This window comes from Lemur catta, chromosome 18 (genome assembly GCF_020740605.2).
Source record: "Lemur catta isolate mLemCat1 chromosome 18, mLemCat1.pri, whole genome shotgun sequence".
NCBI classification, from domain to species: domain Eukaryota; kingdom Metazoa; phylum Chordata; class Mammalia; order Primates; family Lemuridae; genus Lemur; species Lemur catta.
Genome location: NC_059145.1, coordinates 31,154,972 through 31,168,105, shown reverse-complemented (window position 1 = coordinate 31,168,105; position 13,134 = coordinate 31,154,972). Strand labels below are relative to the sequence as shown.

The following is a 13,134-nucleotide window of genomic DNA, read 5'->3' as shown; positions in this document are numbered from 1 at the left end:
AAGTGATAGTTTTTCTGCCTGTGCCAAGAGAAGAGTCACAGTGGATTTTGCGGAGGTTCATTTTGGAAAGTATACTGCCTTCGGAGCTTGTTCATTAAAGCATAGAGAAATAATGTAACGGCTCCTGTGTGCAGACCGACCCCACTTTATGGAGCGGAACAGCTGTGTTGGTATTGCGGCAGGTGGCAATGCAGTGTTTAGGCGTGCGATTAACTGAGCGGAGGATGACGGGCTGGGGGGGTAGCCCCTGCAAGACCCAGAGGTTGAGCGTACTGGGGACCACAACCCATGACCAACCTCAGTAAGGGGGCTTATGTGTTAGCAGGGACTCCAGTCCACAGATCCTAGGTTTCAGCATACGGTAAACAATCTCTTTGAGCAGGTGGTGAGAAGTAAGATGGGGAGGAGGTAGGGCCTTTTGAAAAAGATTGTATAGTCACTTACTTTTTCACTTTCACAAGAAAGCAGTATTTCTAACCTGCCTTGAGTTTAGAGGGAAAACATTTATAACTCTTATTATAATGAAAATAATGGTGGCAGTTGTAGTAAGCTCCTGATAAGTGCTAATTAATGTGCTAGACCCTGCGATACGGTCTGTTTGAACTGAATCGTGTTTCCCCAAAATTCACATGTTGAAACCCCAACCCCCAATGTGACTGTATTTGGAGATAGAGCCTTTACGGAGGTAATTAAGAATAAATGCGATCATAAGGGTGGGACTCTAATCCAAGGGACTGGTGACAAGGACAGACATTGAAGGTCTGTGTGTGTGTGTGTGTGTGTGTGTGTGTGTGTGTGTGTGTGTACACACAAAGGAAAGGCCATGTGAGAACCCAGCAAGAAGGCAGCTGTCCACAAGCCAGGAAGAGGCTTCATCAGACACCAACCCCGTTGGCACCTTGATCTTGGATTTCAGGCCTCCAGAACTTTGAGAAAAATAATTTTCTATTGTTTAAGCTGCCCAGTCTGTAGAATTTTGTTATGGCAGCCCAAGCAGACTGATACAGGGTCCTATAAAACTTATCCCATCTAATCCTCACAACACACTTAAGAGGCAGGTACTATTATCCCTATTTTACAGCTGAGGACACTTGTGCTCAGATAGGTAAATTAATACATAACAAGAAGCAAGGATTAAACCTGGGCAGCTTCTACTCTTAAACACTGTAAATCATAGTTTTCACCAAAGAAAATAGACATTATTTTCTTGCACTAACTGGCTTACTTTCTGTCCTACCTTCCATTTATCACCGTCTCAGACTAGGTCCTTACAGCTTTATTGAATACAAGATGTAGAGGCACTAAAAATAAAAGTTAATGTGAAGTAATTTGGATCATCAACCATTCAATTTTATTGATTTAACATATTATTTTCCCTCCACTTAAAGAAGATATTGCCCAGATAGAAAATTTGGCTGCATATCATGAGCAATTGACTGAATATATTCCGAGGGAAAAATACAATTCTCGAGCAACTCATAGAAAAGATACAGAAAGATAACATGGCACTAGTGAGGTGTTTAGATCAGAAAGTGGCTATTGGTATATAAGGAAGCTCATCTGTGTCAACAATGTATTCCAGGGGCAAGTGTATTCACTGAACTCCGGATTTGAGTTGTAGAGTACAGAAATCCTTTGGTCCAAGTTATTAAGTATTTTTACTTCCTGGTGAGTGACACTAGTGGACGCTAAATCCTTGGACAGAAACCATCCCAAGGAGACATTGTTCTATTTCTTCTATCTTAAAGAGAGTTGGACATTCCCTGTGGTGGAAGTAAAAGCACCTATTCTATGCCTTTCTTCTCAGCTGTGGAAGAAATTTTTCTGTAGCGAGAGACATATGTGCATGCCTTTTGTTCTCCTTTGAAATACTGTCACTAAACGAGATGAATTCTTATCTCCTTAGACATTAGTAAAAGACAGGAGAGCTACACACATTAAAAAGAACTCTCAGTTTTTAAGACCAAATTCAGTGGAGCCTTCCTGTTTTCCCAGCACATAGTTATATTGTCACACGACAGGTAACCAATAAGAACTGTTGAAAGAAAAGAACTCTTAAGGCAATTTTTCATCCTAGGTAAACCGAACTTCAGAAAACTTGATACATAACCATACAAAATAACACAGAACATCTCTTGGATGTTGACTGTATTGTACTTAGGTGTTTTGTTTAAGTAGCGTTCGCCTCCAGAGACAGGCTGTGACCAGGAAGCCTAAAGCATAAATGTTAGCTACAAATTATCTAAGCACAATTATATACCTAATAAAACAATAGGATCTGCTTTATGGAATCATACTCCAACATGAGTCTTCAGGTATTCATTTCTCAAAGTGTGATATATTTCTTTTCTTACTTTTTCTTCCAATCAAACATCTCTTAATCCTTTCTCTGTCTTTGAAGTGATACTTGAGTTTTTAGAAGGCTAGAGCTGGCAGGGAGCCAAGAGGAGGTGGCATCCAACCCACTCATCTTATAAATGGGGAAAATCTGATTAACTGATTTTTCCAAGGTCAAGCTCAGGACGGAAACCCAGATGTCCTGATTCCCAGGAAATCCAAACTTTGCTTCCAGGCTTATAAATGTGTAATTGCTCCCATCATTTGAAATCAAGATATGTCTAATACTGCTGGGTTCAGGCTCATCCCAGGATGGATGTGTAATTGTCTAAGGTATCATCTGTTATTCTGCCAAAGACTCAACACAGTACTCAGTGGGAAACCAGTTCTAATTTAAGTCAGAGCAAACGGTGTATTTTTTCCTATCACAGGGCATGACAAGTTTCAGAAATAATGAGCTCTACTCACTGGACTTCTCTTTGGCTTTGGTATTGTACTCTAGAGTCGTTCTCTCTAATATCCTCTAAGGAGCTGAAAGGTTACATGGGTTTTCAAAGCTATGTTTTATTACAAGGCTCATTCATACTAGTTATGCAGAAGCACATACCAATAGAAAGAGGAATTTGCAGTATTGTGTGTGGGTGTGTTTGAACGTGGAATGGTGTACTGAGGTTTGAGATCATATTAAGGTGCAAGCCTCATTTTTATGTAAACCCTCATCTGGCCCGAGGCACTTTTCTCATTACAACCTTCCCATCTGTAATCTCCTGCCATAAAGGGAGTTTTTGCTCATTGAAAATTATCAGAAAGTAGATAGTTTATTAATGTCAAGCATTTGAGCAGCTGGTTGAAATGGAGGAGTGGAAAGAAATGCTCCTATTAGTTCTTCTGTCCAGGGAGAGAGGCACGGCCCTTTGTGTTGTGCAGGTCCCACACGGTCACGCAAATGCCTCTACCCCTTGCTGAATGCTTTTCTTTATGTGTCTGCTGTGTGACCTAAACAATGTTTCTGGACTCTTTGGAGGTATAGACTCTATTTGATGAAAGCCATGGACCTGTTCCTCCCCCATCCTAAAGCGCACGAGCACACATACCCACTTTTGCTCACTGTTTCAGGGGGCTTGACCCTCTGGAGTCCATTGAGCCCTAAGTTAAGAAACCCCAACGTGCTCTCTTTTTTTCTAGAATCCAAACCTTATAAGCTTTGGAGAAATCATCTTTGATTTCTTACTTGAGGTTTAAACTATGAACACTGGTTGATATCTGACTATAGTTACAGAAGATGAAACAGATTTTTCATTAAACATTCTTTTACTACATACTACATATAGTATGCAAATCAATCTGGGAGTACCCGAGATACCCTTTCTCAGAAGCATTACAGTCCAGTTAGGGACAGTTAGAACAACACAAAATGGTTGGTTGAGCACACGGGCAAAGCCTACCATGGAGGGTTCAGAAGGCAAAGTGACTTCCTTGAGTCAGAGCCATCAAGGAAGTCATTGCAAGGGTGGTAGGAAATGATCTACCATTTGAAGCACAAATAAGCATCAGGTAGGTGGAGAGAAAATGTAGGGGTGGGGAAAGTATATTTTGAGCAAGGGGAGTATATCATGAGCAAAGCTACTGGGAGAATGTCACATCAAATGGGTGAGAATGTAGATAGCAAGGAGCATGTGCAGTAAATTTGTCCTCTTCCTAAGTATCACCTGACGTAGACGTTCAAAGCTGGTGGTACTACTGGCCTCATGCTGATGAGGAGGTGTGTCTATTTAACCAGTCACACTAAATTGGCCACAATTTGGAGTTACGTATGCATATTGTCATTTATTGAATGATGTTTTGTATTCTCAGCTAAAAGATATGTTCATTTTAAACCATTCTTTTCAATTCAGTGTTGTTTTCTGGGTATCAGCAGCTCTTAACAGGAGACTCAATGCATCTTCAACTTATTTTCAATCTGTCTTCTCTCTTTTTTTAATGCTTTTTTTTCCTGTGATTAACAAAAAAAAAAAAAAGGTAAACTTCTGTGTATTTGAGTGTGTATACCGGGGCCTTTGCATATCCATATGCACTTGTATATGTGCAAAAGTATTTGTCTGTAAATAGGAAAGAAGTCTGAATATTTTATAGTGTTGGCAGTGGTTGCCTTTGGGGAACTAGGATTGAAAGATGGTGATGGTAAGAGAGAAACTTTATTTTTACGTGCTTCTGCATTGTTTGAACTCTGTATAATAAGCATCTATTGCTTTTGTAATTAAAGAAAAAGAGAAAAAAGGGAAGAAATTAAATTTGACATACCTCCAAGTAATATGAAGCCCTTTCATCCTTTTCGAGGTATGAATTGTGCCTCAAGGGAAATTTATTTTATCAGAACTTGTTTTTTTTTTTTTTTTTTTTAGAAAAAGTCATGTAATGAAGCAGCTTGCCCTGGGTTTCCAGTAGACTGGCTTTGTTTAAATATGCAGATCTCTGCTAATAATTTATGGGAACGAGTATTTGTTAGGCTGGCAGCTCACCCACACACTGGCACGCACAGGTGCGGGCTGCTGTTGGTTCCCCTCATTCTCTCTACCATTTGGACTTTCGTAGCTGATGTGCTGGCTTTTCCATAACCTTTCTTCTCCTCCATCCTGTGACCAGGACTGTGTTTCCTACACTGTGCTCTAGAGCCACAGGAGGAGCTAAGGAACCATGACTTGTTTGTACCTGGCAGAGCTCCAACCTTCCTTAGGGTTTTGGTTTTTCTAACATCATTCCCCAGAATTTGATGCAAATCCTTGGTGCGGTGTGAGCTGAGTAGCTACACTGAAATTTCCGCTTGGTGGAGGGTGGGGGGTGCAGTGTACCCACATAAATAGGTGAGAAGTACAAAAGGCTGACTAATGTGATCAAATACATTTGTGGGAATAAAATTCTTTTGCTTGATTATGCTGTAACATCATGGTAAAAAACAGCAAATAAAATTGCATGTCCAGTCTGACTATTGTGTAAAATCATACATTTAATTAGGAAAAAAAGCAAGAGTACACAGAAGCCCTTGAAGATGCTGTATGAGGAAGGCAGGAATATAGACAGTCTTTATTTTGTCAATTTAAATTGCTTCATGCAGAAACAAAAAGAGTAAGGAGAGACTAACCACATGCATTTTGGTGTGAGCAGGACAACTGGTAGTGTAAAGGCAGCGTGTGTAGTGGCCAAGAGCATGGCCTCTGGAAGTTCGAATCCTGGCTCCTTCACTTAGGAGCTGCATGACCTTGGGCAAGTTACTTAACCTCTCTGTGCCTGAGTTTCCTCATCTATAAAATGAAGTTGGTAATAGTGACTATCCCATGGATTGTTAAGAGGTTTAGAAGAGCTCATATTTACAGAACATCTAAAATGGTGCCTGGTATACAGAAGGAGTGATAAGAAATATAAATTAATAAATATAGCATGTATTGAGCTCTTAATGTTTGTCAGACACTAAGCTGAGTTACAGGGTTCTAGTTTATTCCTCAGGACCCTGTAAGAGGTTTTATGATTGTTCCCATTTCATAGACAAAGAGAATCAAGCTCAGAGAGATTGACCCATGTGCCCAGAATGGCACCAGGAGTAGGATTTCAATATAGGCAATCAAATCCCAGAGCCCACGCTTCCAACTACTACCATCTACTGGGGACAGGAAGGAAGGAGCTAAGAAAATTTGAACCAAGGCAAGCATCTAATCCGCAGTTTAAAATACTGTAGCTATAATGGGTATGGGGTTTCCTTTTGGGGTGATGAAAAAGTTCTGGAACTAGATAATGGTGATGGTTGCACAATCTTGTGGATACACCTAGTGCCACTAAATCACACACTTTAAAGTGGTTAAAATGGTAAATATTATATGTATTTTTACCACAGTAATAAAAAGTAACTGGGGACAAGTAGTGCCCACCTGAAGAATGATGCTGTGTGTTGACTGTTAATCTTTGTAAGCAACCACTGCACCCAGGGTGTGCCAGAACAACCGCCCATCTAATCCTCGAGGTTGTTTTCTCTTTTTAAAGCAGGGATTCTTCTAGCTTTATTAAAAAAAACATTCAATGCAAATTCTGGATGTGGTGAAATCTCCCTGTGGCAAGCACAGAACAACTGTCCCTCCTAGAAGTTGAGAGGTGTAATTGTATTTTCTTCCCTGATTACAAAGTTCCTTGCATATTTTAAATCCTTAAGTGAGAAAGTGGAAAAGCGAAGAGTCCAGGAGGGATTTTGTTTTTGTGAATAATAATTTTACAATATTAAGGAAATATGAAAAGAAATGAAATTAAGGGGAAATATTAAGAAATACAAATTAAGCAGAAGTCTTTGAGGAGCCCATTGACTAGTTGCTGGATAAAAAAGAAATTGTGTTTTTGAAATTCTTCATAGTTGCTTAGCACCAAAGCTTTGGAAAAATTTAATCCTTCAGTGAAGACAGACTAACAATTGGCAATGTGCTGTGGTCATGCTGGTTTAATTATCAACAGAACAAAATTGTTGATCACTTAATTGGTAGTAATAAGGAGACTATTAAGGGTAGTTTTGGCTGGAGTTGACTCTTTAAGATCTAGTTTGGTTTGTTCTGTTTGACAACATTTAACCCCAAAACATAATAGACTAAATCATAAAATGTGCGTCTACAATATAAATCACAACATTTTAAGAGAAATGTGTGTGCACTGTTTCTTTATTTTGGCCACAAAGATGAGGGTGAAAGTGTCTGTTTTATTTAAAGAACTGGTGTCATCCACAAATACCTTGAGACAGTTAAAAGCATTTCTAGTTTGTGATAAACTAACACAATGTGTAGAGACAGATTCTGATATAAACTTAAAATGTATGGTACTTTTACTGACAAAAGCAAAAGGCCAACACAATGAAGCAGACCATTGTTGCTACAAATGCCTGGTCATGGTGCCCTAGACTTGGCTAACATTCAGGAAATTCAACCCCAGATCCTTACTGTTACCCTCTACCTGTATTTCATTCCTTGATAACTTACTAGAAGAAACTAAATGGATGATGACATCAGCTATTCAGTTCTCTGATTTTAAGGAACTATGTTTGGTACCTGGGAGACATGATACTGCTTTTGTTGAATTTAAAAATGGTGGGTTGGCTGGAGATGCCAGATGGGCTGGTTAGATCTTCCCAAGGATTTAGGGTCACACCAGCCAATGCCATGAAGTTTGTCAAGCCAAGAAATAAACTGTAGATATCCTCCTTTTAAAGACTTGATATTATTTATATTGTTTCTTCTTATAATATTCGGTCAGGTTACTTGACTAATTTTTGGGATGGGAGGAATAGTGAAACTAAACATTTAAAATATTTTGGTGAAGGATTTGAAATACGGTTCTTTAGAGATTTTTGTGGTTGCTTCTGTTATTTTTAGCCTTAGTAGACTTAAAAATGTGAAAGCCTTAATTTTGTGCGATAAAATTGATTTGTATTCTTAAAAAAATATATACCCTGGCACTGGCATCATAAAGTAGGCATCACTGTTTTTGTAGCTTGTGAAAGAGAAAATGAGCCTGCACAAAGGTGAGCTCCAGAGGGCAATTTCTTGAGACTCTCCTGTGGCCTCATCCCTCATCCCTTTTCCTGAAGCTGCTAATTTCAGAAGTGAAGAGGCAAAGTTTATGAGTTTATGGGGGAGTAAATAAGGGCTCCAGGTCAGATAGTAATAATCATTCTATTATGTTTTCTAGTTCTATGATAGGAAGACACGATGGCAGGTCCAATGTCAAGCTGCTTGGATGACCTTCGAGTCAGGTAAATAACAAATGAACTTTCTTTACATTTACTGATGGAGAAACCAAGAATCTAGTCTTCCCAAGACTGGATGATGTAGGCTATAAAAACAGTCCATGCTGAAGAGTGCTTATTTTATTTATTCTGAAAAACAGATATGGGAAGTAGAGTTCTTATTTTCACTTATTTGGTTTCACTCATTCCCAGGATGATAAATGCTCTGTTTACGGAATATGATTTTATGCTTTTGGAGGTTTAAATCACTGACTTCTAAGTGTTGCAAGATGTATTGCCTCTCAAAATTTCTCTGAAATTAGTGTGATCTGGGTCTTGATCTGCTGGTCTGGAATGGTTACACTGACTGCAGGTGCCAATCTCTGCTGGAAACATGGTATCATATTCCCTAGTCTACCATTAGTCATGCTTCAGTGATATTAGGACTTGTGGTTTTCAATTCAAATAGCATAAGACACATAGGCAGCAGAATTTTACTCTCTTATCATAGGTGTTGGGAATGTTGTTCATTAAAAGGTAAAACATGTCACCTCTTTCGTCCTGCCTTCTGTCTTGATAAAGACTATTTGATGTTACAGGTTCTCTGGTGATTTCAAATCATCTTGTCAATGTTAATGTGGAATGAAATGTTCCTTACTAAGATAGGATAGAAATACCTATTAGACAAAATTCTTGTTAAGATAAAAAAGGAAGAGAGAAATATGTCTTACCCAAGAAAACAGAACTATGTTTTAGAATTAAATATGGGCTGTCTTTCCTTTGCTCTGGAATTCTGTTGTCTGTACTTTGGGATAAGAGCTTAGGACGTGGTCATGAAACAATTGTTTAGTTAGTTGTTTCCAAGGACTATTCAAAACTTATTTCCCTCTGTGCCTAGGTCTTTGATTTGTGGTCTCAGTGCCTTGGACATTTCCATTATCGGGTAAAAGTTGTTCGATTAAAAAAAGTGGTTAGTTCAGTTTTCCACTCAATCACACAAGTGCTTTTCTTTAAGATAGCGACCCCACTTCAGCAGACAACAGAAGAGTTTTATGCAACTTTCCCATTTTATCACACGGAATATTAAAGAGACTTGTATTCAAGGGCCAAGATTCAATAAAGTTAATTTTTTAACACCCTTATCAAGGACATTTCTCTCTCTCTGCCTCTTTCTCCCCGTGTTCCTCTTCTCTCCCTCCCTCCTCCCCTTCTCTCTCTCTCTGCCCTGATTTGTGGTAAGCTACTTAGCAGTTTTACCAGATGACTTTTGCATCAGTAGCATAGTGCAAAGCTCAACAGGGTGGAAAAGGCAATACTTTCTTTGGTTTATCATGACAATAGTTTTTTGACCTATTGGTTTCCCCCCAGAAATGCTCATTGGACCCCTCTATCCTCCCCCACCCCCCTCTAGGGTTCTGTAGACCACACTTTGAGAACTGCTGCTCTAGAGTAATGCTGTGTTCTGGACAGTAATCCTTTATAATGTTTTTCCCCCCTTATTTTTTTAAAGTTAACTGTAAAGTAAGTCATCAGTGGTACTTTGACTCCCATCCCAAGTACTTCACCTGGCTGAAATAGTTATCTCTAAGTGAATTGTTCAGCAGACATTCACACTGAAAAATAAGTTAAGACAGAGATTCTCTGAGAAGAGAAATATTAAAGTGCATTGATCCAAACCTTTAGTGACTAGGTAATATTACTGTGATCTAATCACTGTGGCAGAATGTTCCTCAAACGTCGAAACGAACAGCTCCATAATTTTCGCACAGCAGTATGTGACAGATGGCAAAAACTGTTTTGATTTTCCCCAATATTGGAAGAGCAGCAAGCAGAGCCTGTGCCACCCACTTTTCTCTTGCTCTTTCTCATCTCTGGTCTGGTCGTCCTGACAGCACACCGATTTTTACCTCTGTGATCTGTTCCTCCGATGACTACGTTTTCAATAGCTACTTAGTATAAAAATAAAATGTGTGGGTCCCATCAAATAAACTAAGGCTTAGAAAGTGTCAAAATCCAAAAGCCAGGAGGAAAAGATTAGGCACTGAGTCTGAGTCACACAGACCTGACAACTAATGTGTTGCCATGGCAACAGGAGAATCGATATCCCTCAGCTGGGCGGATAGTTGACAGTAATTTTTGCTGGGTCAGAGAATTGGGAAGAGTGAAAACCACCTTCTGCTATGCAAAGAGATGCTCTCTCCTTTTTAACCAAAAAGCTCTGAAAGATTTGTAAATGCCCGTTATCCAATTCCAACCAATTCTAGGAGAAGGTCCTGGCCATGGTCTTGGAGAAAGCCCTTGCTATGTAAAAGGGAAGCTGTTGAATGCTGTATTTCTGGTGATGCACTCATTGTCTTTTCTAAAATCAGAGTGGAAGAAGTGTGTTTTGTATACCTGCTGTTTTCTGTAAAATGAATGCCTAATGTATGGCAAAAAGCTGGCATATTTGATCTCTTTCTCCTGTTTATGATTAACCATAAAAACAGGCAAATAATTTCTGTGTATGATCTTTAGGACTGTCTTGTCACATTTGAAATTAGTATCTTCCTGGATGTGGTGTCACATATGCTCTGATACCGGGTATGGCTTCCAGAGAGGTTGGATTAAACCTCGCTTTGTGCTTTGTGGTAGTTTGTCATTTAACCTCCATGTTAACATCTGTTTGCCCAAACATGCTTCTCAGGCACAACAGATTCTTGAGTTGGTGGATATATAATAATATCTGATCCAGTAAAACAAGAGATTTAACATCAAACCCATTTAAGGAAAAAATGATGCTCCATGCAGTGCGTAATGGAATGGATGATAAATTGCAAAATAGAGAACAAAAATAGTTACTCTCTCTTTTTCAGATATTCCTAGTCTGAGAGTCCCTATGTTTCTTCTCCCTTCCCTTCCTCCCTTCCTTCCAACATAAACTTACTGAAAACTATTTTGAAACACTGACCAAAAGGCAATATACAACTTAGTTGAATAAAGTTCCACAATGTCTTTTTGGTAATGGTTCTTGATAGCTCTTTCTTAAGTGCCATAATATGATATTAAGTTGAAATTACAATATGGACATGCAGTTTTAATGCAAGAGCATTAATGGAAATGTCATCCCTAACAAATTAGGCACTGGGAAATCTGCCCTGTAGCCAGAGAACCATGCTTGTTTTTTTGCCTTTTGCTATGAGTTATAAAAACAAACCTTGTGATGGAAATGCCTGGGGTTAGATTTCCAGTTGAGAGGCAGGTGACAGGCTTCAGTGGGGAAATGGGGAGAGGGACTTTTTGTTTGTTTCAGACAAAGGATTCCTGGCCTGGGGCAGTCTAGCTGCAGCTGCTGTCAATATTGAGGCAATGAGACTATTTTTCTAACTAGATCAGAAAGAGGAAATTCTGTCTCTGATTCACTATATGGGGATTGGGGAAAGGCGGTGGTAAAGGGAGGGAGAGAGGGAGGTGGGAGAAAAGAGGAAGAAAGAAAAAAAAAGGGTGATTGTTAATTCTCCTGGAAATTATTTGCTGAGGCTGCCACTTTCAAATTAGGACAAACTCTGTTTGGATCCACTCGCAAGACAGGAGCATGAAGGAAAGAGAAAGGCCATGAGATTCTCTGTTTGTAGAAGTGAGGAGAGGTGGTGAGACCCAGGGTTTTTTTGAGAGAGAGAGAGAGAAGTGCAAACCTCAAATGTGACTGAATTCAGTTCAGGCTTACAAAGAGTGCTTGGTTTCTTATTTGCCAATTATATTGTGTTCTATTTTCTTCTTTCTCAGCTTTCCCATGGTAGTATTGTTTTGAGAATAAAACTTTGGGGTCAACCAGTTGGCTGTTTCCATTGGTATCTGGGTACAAGTAACCCTGGCTAGTGGAGGCCAGTGGGGACCAGTGGGGGTTGTCTGTGCTTTCCTGCCACCCCCCTGTGGTACTCAGACACGGTTAGAATCTGAGCTCGCCTGGGCCTGGGGCTCCCCTGTTGATAGTGACCCACCACTTGGGCTCCTCTATGTGGACAACTTGAGTATATGGGGGGAAATAAAAGTCCTTTCATCCTATCACATCCCTTTCCCCATCCGTCTACTTTTATTTATTCAGTTGAGAAAATAAATACAATGAATGGGAAAATAAAATAAGAAAAATAAGTAAATCTGAGTAACTGAACAGAATGGCTTTATGGTACTTACTTACGCATTTGAAAAATATCTATTGAGTGCCTTCTCCACGCCAGCACTATGCCAGGCCCCTGGAGATAAACACACCGCTGGACTGGCAGGCACAGCTTCTGCCTTCAAAGACCACAGCCCTTTGAATCAATGAGGAGACACCTATTATGGCATTTTGATATTTTGGTTAAATAGTTACATGGAATACAGTGTAAATTATTGCCTGCTTTACTCTTTTTTAAGATGTGTGAATTTTGTGTGTATGTAGAAATCAGCAACATAATGGAGTAGAAAAATATTAACTTGTTTTATTGGAAATATAGTCCAGATTATCTGGTTTCATAATATATGCCATCTTCTGTACCCAGGGAAAGTGTTGCTAAGATTAATAATAGTAATTTCTGGGCTGCATAGGCATGGTCTAGTAGCTCACAAAAGTGCCAGACTCGGGCTCAGGGTAGCTCTTCCTCTGTGAGTCAGATTAGCTCTTTGGGAATAGTTGCGTACCTTTCTGAGGACTAAGAGTGCTATCCTAAAACTCTGCTTTCTAGTATGGCAGCCAGTGGCTCCATGTGACTATTTAAATTTTAATTAATAAAAATTTAATTTAAAATTTAGTTCCTCATTCACACCGGCCATATTTCAAGTGCTCAGTAGCTACATGTGGCTAGTGGTTACCATAGTGAACAGTGTATAATATAGCACATTTCCATGATTCCAGTATGTTCTATTGGACAGCTCTATTCCAGCATACATTCATTCAGCCAACCTTTCTGGGACATCTTCTATGTGCCTAGGCATTGTCCTGGTGAAACTAGCACACCGTCCCTGCCTCCATGGGCATTGGGCCCAGCGTAGAATCAGATTATAAATAAGACAAGCAGAGGCTGAGGGAG

At 39.5% G+C, this 13,134-nt stretch overlaps 1 long non-coding RNA gene across 1 annotated transcript in view; it reads left to right on the top strand.

Annotated features, from left to right (window-relative positions):
- Window positions 1–13,134, top strand: part of LOC123623644 — a 259,546-nt gene that overhangs the window by 72,706 nt on the left and 173,706 nt on the right. The window contains exon 2 of the long non-coding RNA XR_006729954.1: window positions 8,053–8,116. This is a non-coding gene — a long non-coding RNA (uncharacterized LOC123623644). The remainder of the gene's footprint in view (window positions 1–8,052; window positions 8,117–13,134) is intronic.